Raw genomic sequence first — 22,845 nt, forward strand, 5'->3', positions numbered from 1 at the left:
ATGGTATGGATAGAACCGCAACTCATCCCGCAAGCATCCACAGCGGCTAGTGATCATGTAGCCATCGCTGCGGTGGGTGCGGCACGGCCACGTGCGGCCGGCTGGACAGTTCAGCCTTATGACCCTTTTACACGGGACGGCAGTCGGGTAACTGACTGCAGGAGTGATGACGTCACCGCTGAGGTCGTTAGCGCTCATGCAGAGCGTTTAGACTGACAGACTTCGCCGTTGGGTTGCTGGGTTCTCGCTGGATTCTCTTTCCGTGTAAACACTTCCCACTCAGCACTACCCATACAAGGTGAAGCGCTGAGCGGGGAGCGTTTACACGGAACGAGCGATAAAAACTTGCGAACGAACAGTGAACAATTTTTTTTTTGCGTTTACACCACACGATTATTGCTCAAATTCGCTTGAACGAATCTTGAGTGATAATCGCTACCTGTGAATGGGCCATATTTCGGTCTCCGTTTTGTATCCATAATATGGAAGTGCGGCCCGGCCTGACCGCGGGTCTCCTGACCGGCACCCCAGGCAGCATTAGAATGTACGATGCTGGAGGTGGAGGAAGCTCCTCTTTTTCCTCCACCGCAGATGGCTGACCAATTAGATGAAGAAGGACCTGCAGGAGTCATGTGACTGTAATGTCATAGCAGCTCCTTCATCCTCTGTACCTAGGTGACTGCACTTAGCAGGTGGGGGAGGGGTGGGACGTCCCAAAACCAGGATTGTCCCACAGAATCTGGGAAGTTGGGAGGCCTGACCCCTCCTTCCCATGACTGCATCTTGGGACGCAGTGAAGATGCCGGGCAGAGAGGTCAGGGGCCACAGATGATAGCAGCAGCAGCCACCAAACCAGAGCTACAGGCTGAGGCCTTCTTCACATGACCCTGTATGCGCATTCAAAAATTGCGACCATCTGAAGCATTGGTCTCCGATGTATTCATTCAGATGAGAGAATTTTATTTATTTTTTTACCGCGATCAGCATAAAAACGCATACGGTTGTGTGAAGGAGGCCTGAGTGAGTGAAATACTTGCAGGGTTGCTGCCTGACTGGAAGACCACTATGGGACGCTATTACTGCTGGGGCCACAGATACACCATATCACAAATGTAACATGCAGCACGCATCCCACATAAATAAGGGCGGCTTCAATCGAGCGTAAGCGCAAAAACGCTCACGATAGTGCAACTTTGTGTGCAGTGAAGGACGCGCTGTTGCACACATTTTAGCGCATTTTGCTGTACTTTCTGCACACCCGCTCATGTGACGTTTCCCTAAGAGCTTAAACAGATGAACGTGATATGCCCCGATTTTGCTCCCTCGTTTTTGCGCAATATTTTTGCACATGTGAAAATATATGGTACGAGCTTTATTTTTATGGGCAATTGCACACCCAGGGCACTGTAGGAGTCTATGGGGGTGCGGAACTGCGCACCCTGTTCGCACAAAATCACGCATGGAACTGTTATTAATTGATAACACTGGGGACTAATTAGGCCGCTCAGCTAGCGTACATGTAGTACATATAACGTGCAGATATGGACCGTATAAAAATGATTATTTGCTTGTTCAGTAATGGTGGTATTAGCCCTCTGGTGACTGGAAGCCAGTGTATGTCCGTACAGTAGGAATCATACGTGTCCCATTTGCCACACTGTAATTTACATCATATGTGACTGATATCAGCCACTCCTCTTATAACACTCCAGTACTGATATATCCTCCAGAGACACTTATATCATATATGTGACTGATATCAGCCGCTCCTCTTATAATGCTCCAGCACTGATATATCCTCCAGAGACATTTATATCATATATGTGACTGATAGCCGCTCCTCCTTATAATGCTCCAGCACTGATATATCTTCAAGAGACATTAATATCATATATGTGACAGATATCAGCCACTCCTCTTATAACACTCCAGCACTGATATATCCCCCCAAAACATTAATATCATATATGTGACTGATATCAGCCGCTTCTCTTATAACGCTCCAGCACTGATATATCCTTCAGACACATGTATATTATATATGTGAATAATATCAGCAGCTCATCTTATAACGCTCCATCAGTGATATAAGCTCCGCTGACATCATATAGGTGACTGATATCAGCTGCTCCTCCTCTAACACTCCAGTACTGATATATCCTCCAGAGACATTTATATCATATATGTGACTGATAGCCGCTCCTCTTATAACGCTCCAGCACTGATATATCTTCAAGAGACATTAATATCATATATGTGACAGATATCAGCCACTCCTCTTATAACACTCCAGCACTGATATATCCCCCAAAAACATTAATATCATATATGTGACTGATATCAGCTGCTTCTCTTATAACGCTCCAGCACTGATATATCCTTCAGACACATGTATATCATATATGTGAATGATATCAGCAGCTCCTCTTATAACGCTCCATCAGTGATATAAGCTCCGCTGACATCATATAGGTGACTGATATCAGCCGCTCCTCCTCTAACACTCCAGTACTGATATATCCTCCAGAGACATTTATATCATATATGTGACTGATATCAGCCACTCCTCTTATAACGCTCCAGCACTGATATATCCTCCAGAGACATTAATATCATATATGTGAATGATATCAGCAGCTCCTCTTATAACGCTCCATAAGTGATATAAGCTCCACAGACATCGTATATGTGACTGATATCAGCCGCTCCTCTTATAACGCCCCAGCAGTGATATAAGCTCTGTTCTGTAGGGTTGCTGGCCCTATAATGGATGTAGCAGTGGTCTGGTTATTACTGGACTGTGATCAGTCTCTGATGACACTTTGTGGCGCTCTCAGCCATGTATCTCCGGCCTCCTGATCCTGTGTGCCGCCATTAGTGTCATTTATTGTGTGATAATGATGATGAAGGGGAGAACTTCACAGAGAAGGATGATCCCCTGAATGTGAGGGACCCCCGAGAATCCGCTCATCTGTCCTCTGCTGTCAGGACGTTCTCAAAGTCATTCCTGCAAAACTCATAGTGAGTATAAGAAGCGAACCCGTGTCTAACAGATGTATCCTGTCTATAGGAGGCGTCCTCAGCGCGGTCTATGAGAGCTGCCATTGTATATAGAAGCCGTCCTGCTGATAACGACTGTTCTGTCTATAGGAGCTGTCCACTATCCTGTCTATAGGAGCTGCCCTTGTATATAGAAGCTGCCCTGCTGATAACGACTGTTCTGTCTATAGGAGCTGTCCATTGTATATAGAAGCCGCCCTGCTGTTAACAGCTGTTCTTTCTATAGGGGCTGTCCACTATCCTGTCTATAGGAGCTGCCCATGTATATAGAAGCTGTCCTGCTGATAACGACTGTTCTGTCTATAGGAGCTGTCCTTGTATATAGAAGTTGCCCTGCTGATAACGGCTGTCCTGTCTATAGGAGGCGTCCTCAGCGCTGTCTATAGGAGCTGCCCCTGTATATAGAAGCTGTCCTGCTGATCACGGCTGTTCTGTCTATAGGAGCTGTCCTTGTATATAGAAGCTGCCCTGCTGATAACGGCTGTCATTCCTGCAAAACTCATAGTGAGTGTAAGAAGTGAACCCGCGTCTAACAAATGTATCCTGTCTATAGGAGACGTCCTCAGCGCTGTCTATGAGAGCTGCCCTTGTATATAGAAGCCGTCCTGCTGATAATGGCTGTTTCTTCTATAGGAGCTGTCCTTGTATATAGAAGCCGTCCTGCTGATAAAAGCTGTCCTGTCTATAGGAGACACCCTCAGCACTGTCTATAGGAGCCACCCTTGTATATAAAGCTGTCCTGCTGATAACGGCTGTTCTGTCTATAGGAAACGTCCTCAGCGCTGTCTATAGGAGCTGCCCTTGTATATAAAAGTTGTCCTGCTGATAACGGCTGTACTTTCTATAGAAGACGTCCCCAGCACTGTCTGTAGGAGCCGCCCTTGTATATAAAGCTGTCCTGCTGATACTGACTGTTCTGTCTATAGAAGCTGTCCACTATCCTGTCTATAGGAGCTGTCCTTGTATATAGAAGCCGTCCTGCTGATAACGGCTATCCTGTCTATATGAGACGTCCTTAGCACTGTCTATAGGAGCTGCCCTTGCATATAAAAGCTGTCCTGCTGATAACGGTTGTTCTGTCTATAAGAGCTGTCCTCTATCCTGTCTATAGGAGCTGCCCTTGTATAAAGAAACTGTCCTACTAATAACGTCTGTTCTGTCTATAGGGGCTGTCCTTGTACATAGAAGCTGCCCTGCTGAAAACGGCTGTCCTTTCTATAGAAGACGTCCTCAGTGCTGTCTATGAGAGCTGCCCTTGTATATAGAAGCTGCCCTATTGACAACAACTATTCGGTCTATAGGAGCTGTCCACTGTCCTGTCTATAGGGGTTGCCCTTGTATATAGAAGCGGCCCTGCTACAAACGACTGTTCTGTCTATAGGAGCTGTCCACTATACTGTCTATAGGAGATGACCTTGTTTATGGAAGCCATCCAGCTGATAACGGCTGTCCTGTCTGTAGGAAGCGCCCTCAGTGCTGTCTATAGGAGCTGCTCTTGTATATAGAAGCTGTCCTGCTGATAACGGCTGTCCTGTCTATAAGATACATCCTCAGTGCTCTCTGCGAGAGCTGCCTTTGTATATAGAAGCCGCCCTGCTGATAACGACTGTTCTGTCTATAGGAGCTGTCCACTATCCTGTCTATAGGAGCTGCCCTTGTATATGGAAGCCGTCCTGCTGATAACGGCTGTCCTTTCTATAGGAGACGTCCTCAGCACTGTCTATAGGAGCCACCCTTGTATATAAAGCTGTCCTGCTGATAACGACTGTTCTGTCTATAGGAGCTGTCCACTATCCTGTTTATGGGAGCTGCCCTTGTATATACAAGCTGTCCTATTGATAACGGCTGTTCTGTCTATAGGGGCTGTCCTTGTACATAGAAGCTGCCCTGCTGATAACGCTGTCCTGTCTATAGGAGACATCCTCAGCGTTGTCTATAGAAGCGCCCCTTGTATATAAAAAACCTGTCCTGCTGATAATGGCTGCTCCTTCCATAGGAGCTGTCCACTATGCTGTCTATAGGAGCTACCCTTGTATATAAAAGCTGTCCTGCTGATAACGGCTGTTCCTTCTGTAGGAGCTGTCCACTGTCCTGTCTACAGGAGCTGCCCTTGTATATAGAAGCCGTCCTGCTGATAACGGCTGTCCTGTCTATATGAGACGTCCTTAGCACTGTCTATAGGAGCGCCCCTTGTATATAAAAAACCTGTCCTGCTGATAACGGCTGCTCCTTCCATAGGAGCTGTCCACTATGCTGTCTATAGGAGCTACCCTTGCATATAAAAGCTGTCCTGCTGATAACGGCTGTTCTGTCTGTAAGAGCTGTCCACTATCCTGTCTATAGGAGCTGCCCTTGTATAAAGAAGCTGTCCTACTGATAACGGCTGTTCTGTCTATAGGGGCTGTCCTTGTACATAGAAGCTGCCCTGCTGAAAACGGCTGTTTTTTCTATAGGAGACGTCCTCAGTGCTGTCTATGAGAGCTGCCCTTGTATATAGAAGCTGCCCTACTGACAACGACTATTCGGTCTATAGGAGCTGCCCACTGTCCTGTTTATAGGGGCTGCCCTTGTATATAGAAGCGGCCCTGCTACAAACAACTGTTCTGTCTATAGGAGCTGTCCACTATACTGTCTAAAGGAGATGGCCTTGTTTATAGAAGCCGTCCAGCTGATAACGACTGTCCTGTCTGTAGGAAGCGCCCTCAGTGCTGTCTATAGGAGCTGTCCACTATACTGTCTATAGGAGCTGCCCTTGTATATAGAAGCTGTCCTGCTGATAACGGCTGTCCTGTCTATAAGAGACATCCTCAGTGCTGTCTATGAGAGCTGCCCTTGTATATAAAAGCTGTCCTGCTGATAACGGCTGTTCTGTCTATACGAGCTGTCCATTATCCTGTCTATAGGAGCTGCCCTTGTATAAAGAAGCCGTCCTGCTGATAACGGCTGTTCTGTCTTTAGGAGTTGTCCTTGTATATAGAAGCCGTCCTGCTGATAGCGACTGTTCTGTCTATTGGAGCTGTCCACTATCCTGTCTATAGGAGCTGAAGGGTATATGGAGGTAGTCCTGCTGATAACGGCTGTCCTGTCTATAGGAACTGTCCTCAGCACTGTCTATAGGAGCTACCCTTGTATATAACAGCCGTCCTGCTGATAACGGCTGTTCTGTCTGTAAGAGCTGTCCACTATCCTGTCTATAGGAGCTGCCCTTCTATAAAGAAGCTGTCCTACTTATAACGGCTGTTCTGTCTATAGGGGCTGTCCTTGTACATAGAAGCTGCCCTGCTGAAAACGGCTGTCCTTTCTATAGGAGACATCCTCAGTGCTGTCTATGAGAGCTGCCCTTGTATATAGAAGCTGCCCTACTGACAACGACTATTCGGTCTATAGGAGCTGTCCACTATCCTGTCTATAGGAGCTGCCCTTGTTTATAGAAGCTGCCCTGTTAACAATGACTGTTCTGTTTATAGGAGCTGTCCACTATACTGTCTATAGGAGATGACCTTGTTAATAGAAGCCGTCCTGCTGATAACAGACGTCCTGTTTATAGGAAGCGTCCTCAGTGCTGTCTATAGGAGCTGCCCTTGCATATAGAAGCCGTCCTGCTGATAATGGCTGTTTTGTCTATAGGAGCTGCCCTTGTCATGCCTTAGACTCCATTTATCCGGAGCATTTCGGTTGCAATAAAAACTGCACCAAAAAGTGCATCAGTGAAACCAGGAGTGTTTTTACTAGTTTGTAGTAAAATGTTTCAAAAAATGCAAGCAGTTTTGCTAATGCACTTTTGTGTGAATTGAGCCTAAAGGAGATTCCCCAGTATATAGGAGCTGTCCTCTTTCCTGTCTATAAGAGCTGCCACTGTCCTGTTTATAGGAGCTTTGCTCTATTCTGTCTATAGGAGCTGTGCTCTATCCTGTCTATAGGAGCTGCCCCTGTCCTGTCTATAGGAGCTGTCCTCTATCCTGTCTATAGGAGCTGTCCCTGTCCTGACTATAGGAGCTGTCCTCTATCCTGTCTATAGGAACTGCCCCTGTCCTGTCTATAGGAGCTGTCCCTGTCCTGTCTATAGGAGCTGTCCCTGTCCTGTCTATAGGAGCTGTCCCTGTCCTGTCTATAGGAGCTGTGCTCTATCCTGTCTATAGAACCAAATATAGAAAAAAAAACCTTTTGCTGCGCTGCACGGAAGATCGCTCAATACCAGTCACCAACTGATGGTTAATTCCAAAAATACTACAGGGGTTTATTAGATAAAAGACTTACTACAGATAAACATGCATACAACACGTTTCAGCCGGTACAAATACTGCCTTTCTCAAGAAACACCTGTAGTATTTTTGGAATTAACCATCGGTTGGTGACTGGTATTGAGCGATCTTCCGTGCAGCGCAGCAAAAGGTTTTTTTTCTATATTTGGTTCTTTTGTATTTACTCATCCCCCTGGTGGGGGTTTTGAGTTAACCCCTGCTGCTAGCTCTCCACATAGTTGGATTCAGGAGAACTGCAAGTTCCAAAGAAACCTTGCTGAGCTTACTTGGACTCTGGGGTGCAGGTGCGTTCTCTAGGGAGCGCGTCCTGCACCAGGTGAGTTATTATCATCTTTACCCTCCGTTTGTGCACTATCCATAAAGTCAGGCGCTCTCCTTGATTAGACCTTTCTTTTTTCTCTATCCTGTCTATAGGAGCTGCCCCTGTCCTGTCTATAGGAGCTGTGCTCTATCCTGTCTATAGGAGCTGCGCTCTATCCTGTCTATAGGAGCTGCCCCTGTCCTGTCTATAGGAGCTGTGCTCTATCCTGTCTATAGGAGCTGCCCCTGTCCTGTCTATAGGAGCTGTGCTCTATCCTGTCTATAGGAGCTGCGCTCTATCCTGTCTATAGGAGCTGCCCCTGTCCTGTCTATAGGAGCTGTGATCTATCCTGTCTATAGGAGCTGTCCCTGTCCTGTCTATAGGAGCTGTCCCTGTCCTGTCTATAGGAGCTGTGCTCTATCCTGTCTATAGGAGCTGCCCCTGTCCTGTCTATAGGAGCTGCGCTCTATCCTGTCTATAGGAGCTGCCCCTGTCCTGTCTATAGGAGCTGTGCTCTATCCTGTCTATAAGAGCTGCCCCTGTCCTATCTGAGGCCTTATTCACACAAGTATTTTATGGAGGTTATCTTGCCACAATAACACGTCGGCTGAAGTTTGGGACCGTGTGGAGCCCCGGATTCAATGCATTCATTCACATGAGCGATCATTAGCTGCTTAAAAACCTCTGGCTGAAAATAGGACATCGGCAGCTGAATACACCGGCTGATTTTTGGACATGGCCGGAAAAGATAGGTCTTGCCTTATCTCTTAGCTGCGATCAGCTGGCGGCTCCCATAGGCTTCTATGGGAGCTGCCGGGAAAAGGAGGGGGAGGGAGTTTAGCAGTGGCTAGTGCTGCTAAAACATGTCAGCTGACTCTATTTAAATAATTGAATCCATACTGAGCATTTCTCCCGACCGAAGGAATTCCAGGCTACGCCGTGTGAATGGGCGAGAAAACATGAATTTTGACCACAACGTGGTTGCAGCTTTTTCTTGTTTATGTGACTTTCGGACGTGATGCGGCCGACCAACAAAAGCATCACCCATGTGAAAGAGGCCTATAGACCCCCACCCACTGGTGATATTTTCTCCACTGCGATGCGATTCTAAAGTTAAAGTCTCGCATCACAGTGCAAGAAAAAAATTGGCATCACGCCAACATATCGACAGTCTTTTCAATGGGGCCAGTGGCAGCAGCGCTAGCCCCATTGAAAATAGATGGAGAATGCCGGGGACTTCTGCCACAGCTGCTACAGCTGTGACAACTGTGGCAGGAGTTTCCTTCATCCTCGCGGGGACCGCGGGGATGAAGGAATCCTCTGTCACAGCTGTGGCAGAAGTCCCCGGCATTCTATTCCATTGCTTTCAATGGGATCGGCACTGCTGCCGATCCCATTGAAAGCACTGCTTCCTGCAAGCCATGCAGAATGATTATCGGGGAAGGGCTTGAAATATAAGCCCTTCCCCGATAATCTGCCAAAAGTGTGAAAAAAAAAATAAAAAAAATCATACTCACCTCTGGTGATTAAGGCAGGGATTTAAAAATCCCCACCTCCTGAAAGGGCTGTGCAGATTGGCTGAGGGCTCAGCCAATAGCAGCTACTGCTTAGCTATTGGCTGAGCGCTCAGCCAATCACACATAGCCCTTAGCTATTCATTCATGAATAGCTATATCTTAGCTATTCATGAATGAATAGTTAAGAGCTATGTGTGATTGACTGAGCGCTCAGCCAATAGCTACGCAGTAGCTGCTATTGGCTGAGCCCTCAGCCAATCTCCACAGCTGTTTCAGGAGGTGGGGTTTTTTAAATCCCCGACTGCTGAAAGAGCTTCATAGCAGTGCTGGGGAGCCAGCAGGAGGACGCAGCTGAGCGCAGGAGAGGTGAGTATGATTTTTTTTTTTTCACACTTATTGATGATTATCGGGGAAGGGCTTCCCCGATAATCATTCTGCGGGGCTTGGCTGAAACCATTGATTTCAATGGGATCGGCAGCAATGCCGATCCCATTGAAAGCAATGGGCTAGAATGCCGCGGACTTCTGCCACAGCTGTCACAGCTGTGACAGAAGTCCGCGGCATTCTCCCTATGCTTTGAATGGGGCTAGCGTTGCTGTCGCTGGCCCCATTGAAAACACTTGCGATATGCCGGTTCTATACCGGCCTCTTTCTTGAGCTGCGATGCGAGATTTTTTTCGTGCTCTCGCAGCGCAAGAAAGAAAATATCGCCAGTGGGTGGGAGCCCTAAGGGTGCTGTTCCAGTGTCCTGTCCATAGTGGTTATGTAGTGTATAGGAGCTGGCCCTATCGTCCATATGGAAGCTGCCCCCAGCCCTGGCTATAACAGATGTCCCTTGTTCTGTCTATAGGTGTTCCAATGTCCTTTATAGGAGCTGTTCGCTATCTACATATAGGAGATGCCCCTTTCTTGTATATGTAAGCTGACCTGTATATTGGTGCTGTTTACTGTCCTGTCTATAGGAGCTGCCCTGTCTATAAGGGCTTAAACAGATGGGCGTGATTTTGTTGCGATAAAACATCGGCTGAAAATCGCCACCATGTGAGGAATTGGATTCCAACACATTTATTCACATGGGAGATTACACTGTGCAACACAATGTTTGTAACCGATAAGCAGATAGGCGGCTCATAGTAACTTTAGTGCGCTGAATTCAAACATGATATCCGTTTTTTTTGCTGTGTAAGGTTTTCCAGTTATGCGGAATAATGTTATCCAATTGCTGTTGTACTTTATTTTTTGGAAATATGCTATAGAAATTAATCCAGTCGGCTCGCCATTAGCCTGCTTAATAAAAAGAATAACAAAAGTGATTGCGCAACTATTTCACAATCACTGTTTGGCTGGGTTCACACGGGACTGATTTGCTGCGGAATTTCCGTGCGGATTGTCTGCACAGAAATTCCGCCCGTGGCTCCTAATCCCGGGATTAGCCAGCAATGTGGACGAGATTTTGCAAAAATCTCATCCACCCGCTGCGGCCAATTCGTTGCGGCCAAACCATGCGAAAAACAGCCATGTGGCGCGGAAATTAGAGATTCAGCATGTCAATTCTTTTTTTTTTCCTCAGCGTCCTCTCTTCTCTCTATGGGGAGAGATGACTGCAGCGGAAATGCAGGCGGCGAAGCTGCTCCAAAACCCGCAGCTCCAAAACCCAGCCTTACACACTGCGTGCTGACTGAACACTATAAGGGTAGGTTTATGTAACATATAGGGTATGTTTCCACGTGGTGGAGACACAGCGGATCATCCACCAGTAAGTTGTAATTAATGAACTGTGCTTTTATGGGTCATTGGTTAGACTAAGTAAAAGAATCAAAATCATAAAACAAAACTACATGTTTAGTATCGCTGCATCCGTAAAAGTCCGATCTATGAAAGTAATGCATTATTTACCCCGCACAGTGAATGTCACCTGAAAAAAAAAATTAAGAACGACAGAAATGCGCTTTTTTGGTCATTCTGTCTCCAGGAAAAAAATGCGATAAAAAGTGAACAAAAAGTGTACAAAAAGTCGTATGTATTCCAAAATGGTACTAACACAAACTACAGGATGTCTCGTAAGAAATGAGCCCTCGCACAAGTATGTCGATGGAAAAATAAACTAGTTATTGAGTGCAGAAGATGGCGGCAGAAAATAACGATAAAAATTAATTAATAACTTTAATAAAAATGTAATGTCTTTGAAAAAAAATAAAAGTAGTACACCAAAAAAAAACTACATAAGTTTGGTATTGTAGTAATCATACCAACCCATAGAATAAAGCTATCATGTCATTTTTGTTGCAGCTAATGAGCCGTAGAAACAAGAAGCACCGAAAGATGACGTAGTTTTTAAAAAAAATTTCTCCACTTAGAACATTTTTAAATACATTATATGGGACATTAAATAGTACCATTAAAAAAAAACCTCATCCCACAAAAACCAATCCCTCATACAACTACGTTGATGGATAAATAAAGGAGTTACAATTTTTTTAAACAAAAAAAATTCTTAGTCACTAAGGGGTTAAATAACTTGAAAGTGAGACGTGCTGCTATTATTCAGTTCTACTAGTGGAATCAGCAGGTTTTAATTTTACAAACACGTATCAACTACTTTCTGTTACGAAACTTTTTTTTAAAATTTGTTGCACAGTGTAATTATTAACCCTTTCCCATCCATTTATTTTTTCTCATCCATTCTCCCCAGCTCCAAATAAATTGGAGCTGGGGAGAATGGATGAGAAAAAATACATTTTCCCTGCACCCTCCCGAAGTGACAGAGTTCAGGAGGGTGTAGGTGCTCACTGCACCATGGAGGGACCTGCTTACCTGTCTGGCGTCTTCCGCATTCTCCCTTCTGCCTCCCGGCTCGGCGATCATGTGACCGCTGGGGTCAGGTGGCACCCGGCGGTCACATGATCGCCGGGCCGGGAGGCAGAAGGGAGAATGCGGAAGACGCCGGACATGTAAGCAGGTCCCCCCATGGTGCAGGCTCCCGGCTCGGCGTTCATGTGACCGCTGGGGGTCAGGTAACACCGACGGTCACATGATCGCCGGCCGGAATCTCTGTGCATTACATAGCGCTAATTGAGCGCTATGTACTGTGTAAAGGAGAGGGCAAAAAGGGTTAAAAACCCTTTCTGCCTTCTCCTCGGGGGTCCTTGATGAGTGTCAGTGCAGGAGTGCATCTGCACCCGATGTGTCTGATGATCGGGTGCAGATGCACTCCTGCACTGCAGTGTCGGGCCTGCCCCGACATCGGAGCTGTGGAGGGAAATGATGATGTCGGGGCAGGCCCGACATTGGATTGGAAAGGGTTAAAAACGGCCAGCCGGCAAAGATAGGACATCGCGGCCACATTACGGGACGAAACAAACCACTGATCTCAATAGTTTCATTCTCACTAACCGTATTCTCTGGCATTAATACTACGTGCGAGAAAGAAAGGGCGGGACTTATCTTCCTGCTTTTTTTTCTTCAAACTCACGCAAAATAGAGCGGAGTTTGAAAGGTAAAAAAAATATATATATATTTTCACCTTGTTCGCACGCAACTATGCTCTGTACCGGTACGCTTGTGTGAAGAAGCCCTAAGAGCTATATCCTATTCCGTCTATAGGAGTTATCCGTGCACAGTAGTCATCAGTCGATCAGTAGTTGGCATGCTGTTTAAGGCCTTAGTCAGACGGGCGTTTTTTCGCGCGATTTGCGGATCGCATGACGGACCAGTTCCCGAAAATCGCATGACCAGTTCCCGAAAATCTGCTCCTAGCCGCGTTTCATTAGAAATGGGCCGGAGCTGTCCAGCGCATTGCATTCAATGGAGACGGCAATACAGCCCGCTCCATTGAAAGCAATGGGCTGCCGGCGTGCGCTGGATGAATTGTCGGGAAGGGCTTAAATATATAAGCCCTTCCCTGCAATTCATCCAGAAAAGTGTTAAAATAAAAAATATATATACTCACCTGCTCCCGGCAGCCGGAGTTCCGCGCGGCCGGCCTGCAGTGGGTGTGAAGGGGGTGTGAGTCAGACCTGCCCCCTGATTGGCTCAGCACTGAGCCAATCAGAGGCAGGTCTCACTCACACCCATTCATGAATTCATGAATGGGTGTGAGTCAGACCTGCCTCTGATTGGCTCAGGCTGAGCTAATCAGGGGCAGCTTTGAGTCACACCCCCTTCACACCCACTGCAGGCCGGCCGCGCTTTACTCCGGCTGCCGGGAGCAGGTGAGTATATATATATTTTTTTATTTTAACACATTTCTGAATGAATTGCAGGGAAGGGGTTATATATTTAAACCCTTCCCGACAATTCATCCAGCGCACGCCGGCAGCCCATTGCTTTCAATGGAGCCGGCTGTATTGCCGGCTCCATTGAATTCAATGGGCAAACATCGTTCTTCTCTCCCACAGCTGTTACAGCTGTGGCAGAGAAGAATGATTTGTCTTCTATATGTTCTCAATGGGGTCGGCGCTGCTGCCGCCGGCCCCATTGAGCGCATATAGAGAAGAGAACAGGAATCGCAGATCGCAGATAGGTGCGATCTGCGATTTCTGTTCTATAATTTATCGGACGAGCGCATAAAAAGCGCTCATGTGTCCGATACCATTGCAAAGCAATGGTTTTAAAAAATCGCTGGACGCATGCGCAAATCGCGCAAAAAATCGCCCATCTGACTAAGGCCTAAGGGTACATTCACATAGTGCAGAATTGGTGGGGATTTTCTGCATTGCAAAATACACCAAAAACAGTGTCAAAATCTGCAGCAATTGGAAGGGTGAAATCTGCTGCAGATCTGCGCTAAAAGCCATGAGAAACCATGCAAATTTTGATATGGATCTGCAGTACAAAATATACTGTGGATCTTGGTGCAGATCCACATCAAAATATGATACGTGTAAATGTACCCTAAAGGCGTTTTTCCATCTTAGATATTTATGGCAGATCCATGAGATATTGTTGTAAAATCTCTTCATTAGTGCAATTCACATAAAAGAAAGTCGCAGCTCCTCACCCAGGAGGAAGCATTGATGTGAGAAGCAGCAGCAGCACAATTTACCCCATTTCACTAACAACCAAAAGTCATCATGGAGCCCAAACTGTACTTATAGTCAGCTGCACCTTGAGTATTTATATCCCTATTATCAACCCCGATCTACCCATCCTCATCATTCTCTATCTCATCTACCTCCTCTTCATCCCATCATCCTCAACCCCATCCTTATCCTTCTCATCACCATCATCCCTATCCGTATCTTCCTCATCCCCTCTCCTCATCTCCATCTGTCTCCCTCGCGACCCCATCCTTCTCCTCCTTATATCTCTCATCCCCATGTTTCTACTCCTCCTTTCCATCATTTCTATCCTTCTTTTTCTCCCCATCTTTCTCCGCTTTATCCACATCTTCCTCCTAATCCCCATCATCTCTGTCCTTCTACTCCTCCCCATCTCTCTCATTCCCTTGTTCCTCATTCCCACCAATCTTCTTCTCATCCCAATCCATCTCCTCCTCCTCATCCCCATCATTCCTATCCTTCACCTGCTCTTCCTCCTTGTCATCTCCATTCTTCTCCTTCTTATCCCAATCCTTCTCCTCCTCCTCATCCCTATCCCTCTTCTCCTCTCCCTCCTCCTTGTCCTCCTCATGCCCATCTTCTGTATCCTTCTTCTCCTCTTCCTCCTCCTCATTGCCATCCTTCTCCTTCTCACACCATCCTTCTCCTCTTCAACCCAATCCTTCTCAACCCCATCCTTCTCCTACTCCTTCTCCCCAACATCCCTATCCTTCTCCTCCTCATCCCCATTATCTCTGGCCTTCTTCTTCTCCCCATCTCTCTCATCCCAATCTTCTTCATCCCAATCCTTCTTCTCCCCATCTCTTATCCCTATCCTCACCTCCATCTTCCCATTCCCCGTCCTTCTCTTCTTCATCTCCATCATCCCCATCCTTCTTCTCCCAGTTCCTCTCCACATCCCTCTCCTCTCAATATTCCTCATCTCAGTCTTCCTCATACCCATCCTCATACTGCTCTTCCCATCATCGCCATCCTTCTCATCCTTCTCCTCTTATTCCCCATCACCCTCATCCTTCTCCCCATCTCTCATCCCCATCCTCATCTCCATCTTCCCATTACCCATCCTTCTTCTTCTTTTTCTTCTTCTCATCATTCTAATCTTCCTCGTCCGCATCCTTCTGCTCTTAATCTCACCATCCCCATCCTTCTTCTCCCCATCCCTCTCATCCTCATTTTACTCATCCCCATCCTTCCCTTACCCATCACCCCCATCCTTTTCCTCTTATTCCCCATCATCCCTATTCTTCTTCTTCTCATCGTCCCCATCTTCCTCATTCCTATCCTTCTCCTCTTATTCCCCATCATCCCCATTTTCTTCTTCTCCTCCTCCTTCCCATCTTCCTCATCCTCCTACTCCTCAGTCATTAGCAGTGCAGTTGGGAGGTCTTCCTGAGCCGCAGTAATCCTGGGTGACTGATCCCCTTCCCCTGATAAGCTTAGATACAAAGCTTTTGGTTTAAGTGCAAGAAATGGAAATTGACAAGATAACAGAAGTCGGAGCTGAGATCCCGGGGAGGTGTCAGCTCTGCTCATCCTCTGCATTAACATCCAATCTGCACAGCCGGCTCTGCCCAACACTTATCCCGATCTCGGTGTTCAGCCGAGTAATCTGTATTCCCAGGAGGGACGAGCTGCAGCTATTCTGATGCTGAGAGAGTCTGCAGTGTCAGGAGCTCACAGCAGCCCAGACTGATGAGACAAGGGCCACACAGGTCCCCATGACAGGAGGTCAGCACAGTCACCGGGCCCAGCTCCGATAGACCGCATGCAGCTCCTATACACAGCATGCAGCTCCTATACACAACACACAGCTCATATACACAACACACAGCTCATATACACAACACACAGCTCCTATACACAACACACAGCTCCTACAGACAGCATGCAGCTCCTATACACAACACACAGCTCCTATAGACAGCATGCAGCTCCTATACACAACACACAGCTCCTATACACAACACACAGCTCCTATAGACAGCATGCAGCTCCTATACACAACACACAGCTCCTATACACAACACACAGCTCCTACAGACAGCATGCAGCTCCGATAGACAGCATGCAGCTCCTATACACAACACACAGCTCATATACACAACACACAGCTCCTATAGACAGCATGCAGCTCCTATACACAACACACAGCTCCTATAGACAGCATGCAGCTCATATACATAACACACAGCTCCTATAGACAGCATGCAGCTCCTATACACAACACACAGCTCCTATAGACAGCATGCAGCTCTTATACACAACACACAGCTCCTATAGACAGCATGCAGCTCATATACATAACACACAGCTCCTATAGACAGCATGCAGCTCCTATACACAACACACAGCTCCTATAGACAACACACAGCTCATATACACAACACACAGCTCCTATAGACAGCATTCAGCTCTTATACACAACACACAGCTCCTATAGACAGCATTCAGCTCTTATACACAACACACAGCTCCTATAGACAGCATTCAGCTCTTATACACAACACACAGCTCCTATAGATAGCATTCAGCTCATATACACAACACACAGCTCCTAGAGACAGCATGCAGCTCATATACACAAGTTACAGCTCCTATAGATAGAATGCAGCTCCTATATGTAGGATAGAGCTCATATACACAAAATACAGCTCCTATACATAGCATGCAGCTCCTATAGACAGCATGCTGCTCCTAAAGACAGGATGCAGCTCCTATAGACAGGGTCCTGCTCCTATACACAGCATGCAGCTCCTATAGACAGGATACGGCTCCTATATGCAGGATAGAGCTGATATACATGAGATACAGCTCCTATACATAGCATGCATCTCCTATATGCAGGATACAGCTCCTATTTACAGAATAGAACTCATATACACATGATATAGCTCCTATAGAAAGGACAGGATACAGTTTCTACAGAATTGACAGGATGCAGCTCCCTTACACAGTATACAGCTTCCATACACAGGATACAGCTCCTATATACCGGATAAAGCTCATATCTACAGGATACAGCTCTTATATACAGGATAGAGCTCATATACACAAGATACAGATCCTATACATAGGTTAGGATACAGCTCCTATAGAATCGATAGGATACAGCTCTAACATGCAGGATACAGCTACTATACACGGGACACAGCATTTATAAAAGGACATGCTACAGCTCCTATAGAAAAGATAAAGAACAGTTTCTATTGATAGGACAGTATACAATTCCTATAAATGGGACAGGAAAGGCTCCTAAAGACAGGACAGTAGCAGCTCTTTTAGACAAGACATGATACACTTTGTACAGCTTCTATAGACAGGATGAAGATCACAGACAGGATACAACGTCTATAGAAAGAATTCAATTCCTATGGACAGGGCAGTGGCAGCTCCGATTGACAGGAATGCATGCAGGAAAAGCCAGATAGGATATAGCTCCTATAGACATGACACTAGGCAGCTTCTAAAGACAGGATCGGATAGGGCTCCTATAGACTAGGCATGATGTAGGTCCCATAGACAGGACATGAGACAGCTTCTACAGGATAGAGCTCCTATACGCAGGACAGGGAACAGCCCCTGTAGATATGACAATGAACAGCACCTAAGGGAGGATAGAGGTCGGTTCCTATAGACAGGTTACTATACTGTTCTTATAGAAAAGATGGTGGACAGCTCCCATACAGAGAATGAGAGGACAATCAGCTCATATATTAAGGACAGGAGGGTAGCTCCTATAGATAGGGCAATGCATGGCTCCTATATACAGGAAAATGGACATCTCTTATACACAAGACAGAAAACAACTCCTATAGCCAAGGCAAGGCGCAGTTTATATAAAGAGGACAGGATATACCTTCTTACAGACAAGATGGGACAGCGCCTATAGACAGGACTGCAGATTACTTCTTTGGACAGGGCATAGCTCCTATAGATAGGACAAGATACAGCACCTACAGACTATGTGTTCCTATAGATTGGACAGTATACAGCTTTTATAAACAGATGGATCAGAGGACAGCTCCTACAGATAGGATACAACTGCTATATATAGAGCAATGATCAGCTCTTATAGAAAGAATAGCTCCTATACACAGGCCAGAGGATGGCTACTATAGACAGGACATGGAGTTGATCCTATAAGCAGGACAGGACACATAGACAAAGCAGAGGACAGCTCCTGTGTGTAGAACACTATACAGTTCCTATAGACAGATGGCATCTAACAGCTGTAATGCAGGAATGGCCCGACCACTTTGGTACACAGGCGGATACAAAAGACCCAGATAACACCTATATAATACAACTGCTAATAATATTATAAGGAGATGGATATTACAGACTGGAGAGGGCCGGAGCAGAAGGCTGGAGACATGAGATACAGCAGAATCCCTCATAACAGCCGATTCTCTTTATTTGCATTCCCCTGTCATCAGCCAGACTGGTAAGAGGTTCAGTGCTGTACAGGTGTAAAGCAGCAGAATAGTGAGTGCAGCTCTGGAGTAAAACACAGGATGTAACTCAGGATCAGTACAGGATAAGTAATGTATGTACACAGTGACTCCACCAGCAGAATAGTGAGTGCAGCTCTGGAGTATAATACAGCATGTAACTCAGGTTCAGTACAGGATAAGTAATGTACGTACATAGTGACTCTACCAGCAGAATAGTGAGTGCAGCTCTGGGGTATAATACAGGATGTAACTCAGGATCAGTACAGGATACGTGATGTATGTACACAGTGACTCCACCAGCAGAATAGGGAGTGCAGCTCTGGAATATAAGGCTCATGCATAAGGGTTAATGCACGTTGTGCAGAGATTGCTGGCTGCTGTCTCTCAGTTTACTGCATACCTGAGAGAGGGTTGGGGGTGTGGCTCTCTAGCTGCTCTACCTATCAGCAGGTGGAGAGAGCTTTATATTCCTACCACACCCTGTGCCGCTTGCTGTTGATTTCAGTTCTTTAGAGGAGTGATTGGAGTAGGTTGGTGCCTCTATGCTGGGTGAAATACTTCCAAATTCAGATAAGTCCTGGTTATCATTTCTGTTGATTTGTTACCTTTCTTGTTTTGTTTTGCTGTGTCCGTGCACCGCTCCAGGGGGTCCAGCAAGGGATAGTCAGGGCCCAGGAAAAAACAGCAGGGCTGTCCTTATCAGGGCAATGACTCTGCTTGCAGGCAGGGGCTCCTCACTTCCCTGTTAGGTAAGGTAAAGGTTTTTCCATCGTATGGTTCCTGGAGTCGTGTTCACTGTCCAGCATAGTTTTGGTGTATTCTTTTTGCGTTCTGTGTGTCCGTGCTGTGGCGAGGTGCGCCGTGCGGATGTGACATAATCAACAGCCATATGTTTTCTTAGCAGGTTTTTGTTTGTTGCCTTGCATGTTCATGGATCCCATTGAGACCTTGTCCAACCAGCTTAGGTCTCTGGCTATTGAGGTTGCTGAGGGTAAGCAACAACACTTAGGCGGAATAGGTTTGGTAAAAGAACCTAAGCTGGACCTTCCAGATCATTTTTCTGGTAAAAGGCAGGAATTTTTTGCGTTCAAGGAATCCTGCAAACTATACTTTAAACTGTGCCCCTTGTCCTCCGATGATGAGTCTTAGAGGGTGGCGTGGTGATTTCCTGGTTGCAGTGAGAACCTCGGGCTTGGGCCTTTTTATTACCACCCACTTCTGAGGCTTTATTGTCTGTGGATAATTTTTTTTTTGCTTTGGGTCTGATCTACGATGACCCTGATTGGGTATCTCTGGCGGAAGGTAAGATTAGAGGCTTACGGCAGGGGAGATCACCCATTGAAGACTTTTGCACGGAGTTTCACCGTTGGGCAAATGATCTACAGTGCAATGACCCCACATTGAGGAGTCAATTTTGCTTTGCGCTATGCGACAAGATTAAAGATCTTATGCTTCACATCCCACACCTAGAACTCTTGACGAGGCCATGTCTCTAGCCATACGGATTGGTCGGCGGGTTAGAGAGCTATTGTTTGCCCTGTCAGTAGAACCCGTGGAGTTTGATGAACCCATGCAATTGGGCTCCTTATCTGGTGAAGCTGTGAGAAAGAAGAAGCAGTAAGGGAAAAGGTTGCTGTGTCCTTTTCAGGGGTCTCAGTTGGAAAAACTGGAGGTTAAGGGGAAGTTCCCTTTGGGCCTGCAAATCGCCTGGATGTCATCCTCCAGGTTGGTCCTTCCCACTGAGATTATTATTGCTGGAGCCGGAGTAAATTTAATTCATGATGAGGTGGCCAAACATCTGAAAATTAATATTAGACCTTTGGATTACCCAATACCGTTGTCAGCCATTGATTCCGCTCCACTGTGCCAGACGAGTTTAACATTTTTTATTTCTGATGTTCTGATGTTATTTGTCATGGAGTCGCTTCCTACACAGGTGGTGTTGAGTTTGGCATGGCTGAAGTTGCACAATGCAGTGGTGGACTGGGAGAAGGGAGACCTTGTTCAGTGGAATCCTTCCTCAAGACAGTCAATGTCAGTCAATGTCTCTGAGGTACAAACTGAGGAATAACTGAGTGCATCAAGGATTTCACTGACATCTTTTCTAAGGAGGGAGCCGATAAGTTACCACCTATAGGCGGGGGGGATTGCTCCATTAATCTCATTTCAGGTTGCAAGCTACACAAGAGTCGCATGTATAATGTGTCAGGTCCAGAGAGGCAGTCCCTCAAGGAGTATATTGCTGACAGCTTGAGAAAGAAACACATACGCCCATCCAAGTCGCCAGCAGCTGCCGATTTCCTTTTTGTTAAGAAGAAAGATGGAGATTTGCGACCATGTTTGAACTTTAGGGAACTTATTAAGATTACTAAGTGCAACCCTTATCTGTTACCGCTCATTCCCAATTTCTTTAGCCAGCTAATGGGTGCCCACTGGTTTTCTAAGTTGGACTTGTGGGGGGTATACAACTTAATACGGGTCAGAGAGGGTGATCAATGGAAGACAGCCTTCAACACTCCCGAAGGTCATTTTGAAAATCTTGTTATGCCTTTCGGGTCGACCAATGCCCCCGTAGTGTTCCAAGCTTTCATAAATGAGGTTCTTCATAATTTCATTGGACATTTTGTGTTGGTTTATTTCGATGATATTCTTATTTTTTTGCCCGATTGACATATTTTGCACGTTCAACAGATGTTGGAAGCTCTCAATGAAAACTATCTTTTTGCCAAGAGAGGGAACTGCACTTTTGTGATACAGGAGAGTACCTTTCTGGGGCATGTTATAATCCCAAAGGGATTTAAGATGGATGCTGGGAAGGTCCGAGCTGTTTTGGATTGGGTTCAGCCTGAGAACTTGAAGGCACTTGAAGGTGTGCCCGGAGGACGTGACAATAGTGACCTCTTCTTGTGTAGAGTTTATTGACCACTACGCATCTCTGACACAGAGAAGAGCTTTCACCCTGTTACCAGAGTCTGAGAGGGGCGCATTATTGGGATGTGAGAAGCTGGATGGTCGTATCAATAAATTCTTCCCCATCAGGCCATTCTACCAGACTGTTAGGGGGTATTGGGACCAGTACATGAGTACAGAAGGCGACCGAGCTCAGGACACCCCCTACAGACCACCAGTAGAGAGGAGCGCCTGACCAGACTGTTAGGAGTTGTTGGGACCAGTGGATGGGGGCACACAAGGCGACCGGACTCATGACCCCCGACAGACCACTAGTAGAGAAGAGCGTCTGACCAGATTGTTAGGAGGTGTTGGGACCAATGGATGTGTGAGGGCACACAAGGTGATCGGCCTCAGGACCCCCTACAGACCACCAGGAGAGAGAAGCGTCTGACCAGGCTGTTAGGGGGTGTTGGGACCAGTGGATGTGTGAGGATACACAAGGTGACCAGGGTCAGGACGCCCCCGACAAGGTGACCGGGCTCAGGACGCCCCTACAGACCACCAGTAGAGAGGAGCATCTGACCAGGCTGTTAGGGGGTGTTGGGACCAGTGAATGTGTGAGGGTACCCAAAGTGACCCCCGACAGACCACCAGTAGAGAGGAACATCTAATAAACTGACAAGCACCAGCAGCTCAAACTGTTTCCTTGTCCACCATCCAGAGACAGGGGGCGCCATCGTTACACCGCTGTGTCTGTTAGAACCATTTCCAGGTGCTTGGCTGAAGGACATTTGGTCTCATGGCCCTCATTACATGTACGGCCTCTGACACCCACCATCGACTCCATTTGCAGTGATGTCGTGAACGACTAAACTGGATGCTATAATTTGGAAACGGGTTGTTGTCAGTGACTAATCAGGTTTACCTTGGGGGCTGAAAATGGTCATGTTTGTGTCTGGAGACCTCGGGGTGATCGCCTCAATCCTGCCTTTGCTGTAAAGCAGCACACTGCCCCCTGCTGGTGTGATGGTCTGGGGGGCCATCGCATACAACAGTCGGCCCCCCTAGTTGTGGTACGAGGGACAATGACAGCTCAGCGATATGTTCAGGACATCCTGCAGCCACATGTGTTCCTCTCATGGCGGCTTCCAGCAGGATAATGCTCGGCCGCACACACAAGAGGGTCACAGAAGCCCCCACAACATGGTCACACTTTCGTTGCTGATAGTCGCCAGATTTATCGCCAATAAAATATGTATGGGACCATCTGGGATGCCAAATTCGACAGCCTACGAGTTT

The sequence above is a fragment of the Eleutherodactylus coqui genome, chromosome 8, assembly GCF_035609145.1.
Source record: "Eleutherodactylus coqui strain aEleCoq1 chromosome 8, aEleCoq1.hap1, whole genome shotgun sequence".
Taxonomy (NCBI): Eukaryota; Metazoa; Chordata; class Amphibia; order Anura; family Eleutherodactylidae; genus Eleutherodactylus; species Eleutherodactylus coqui.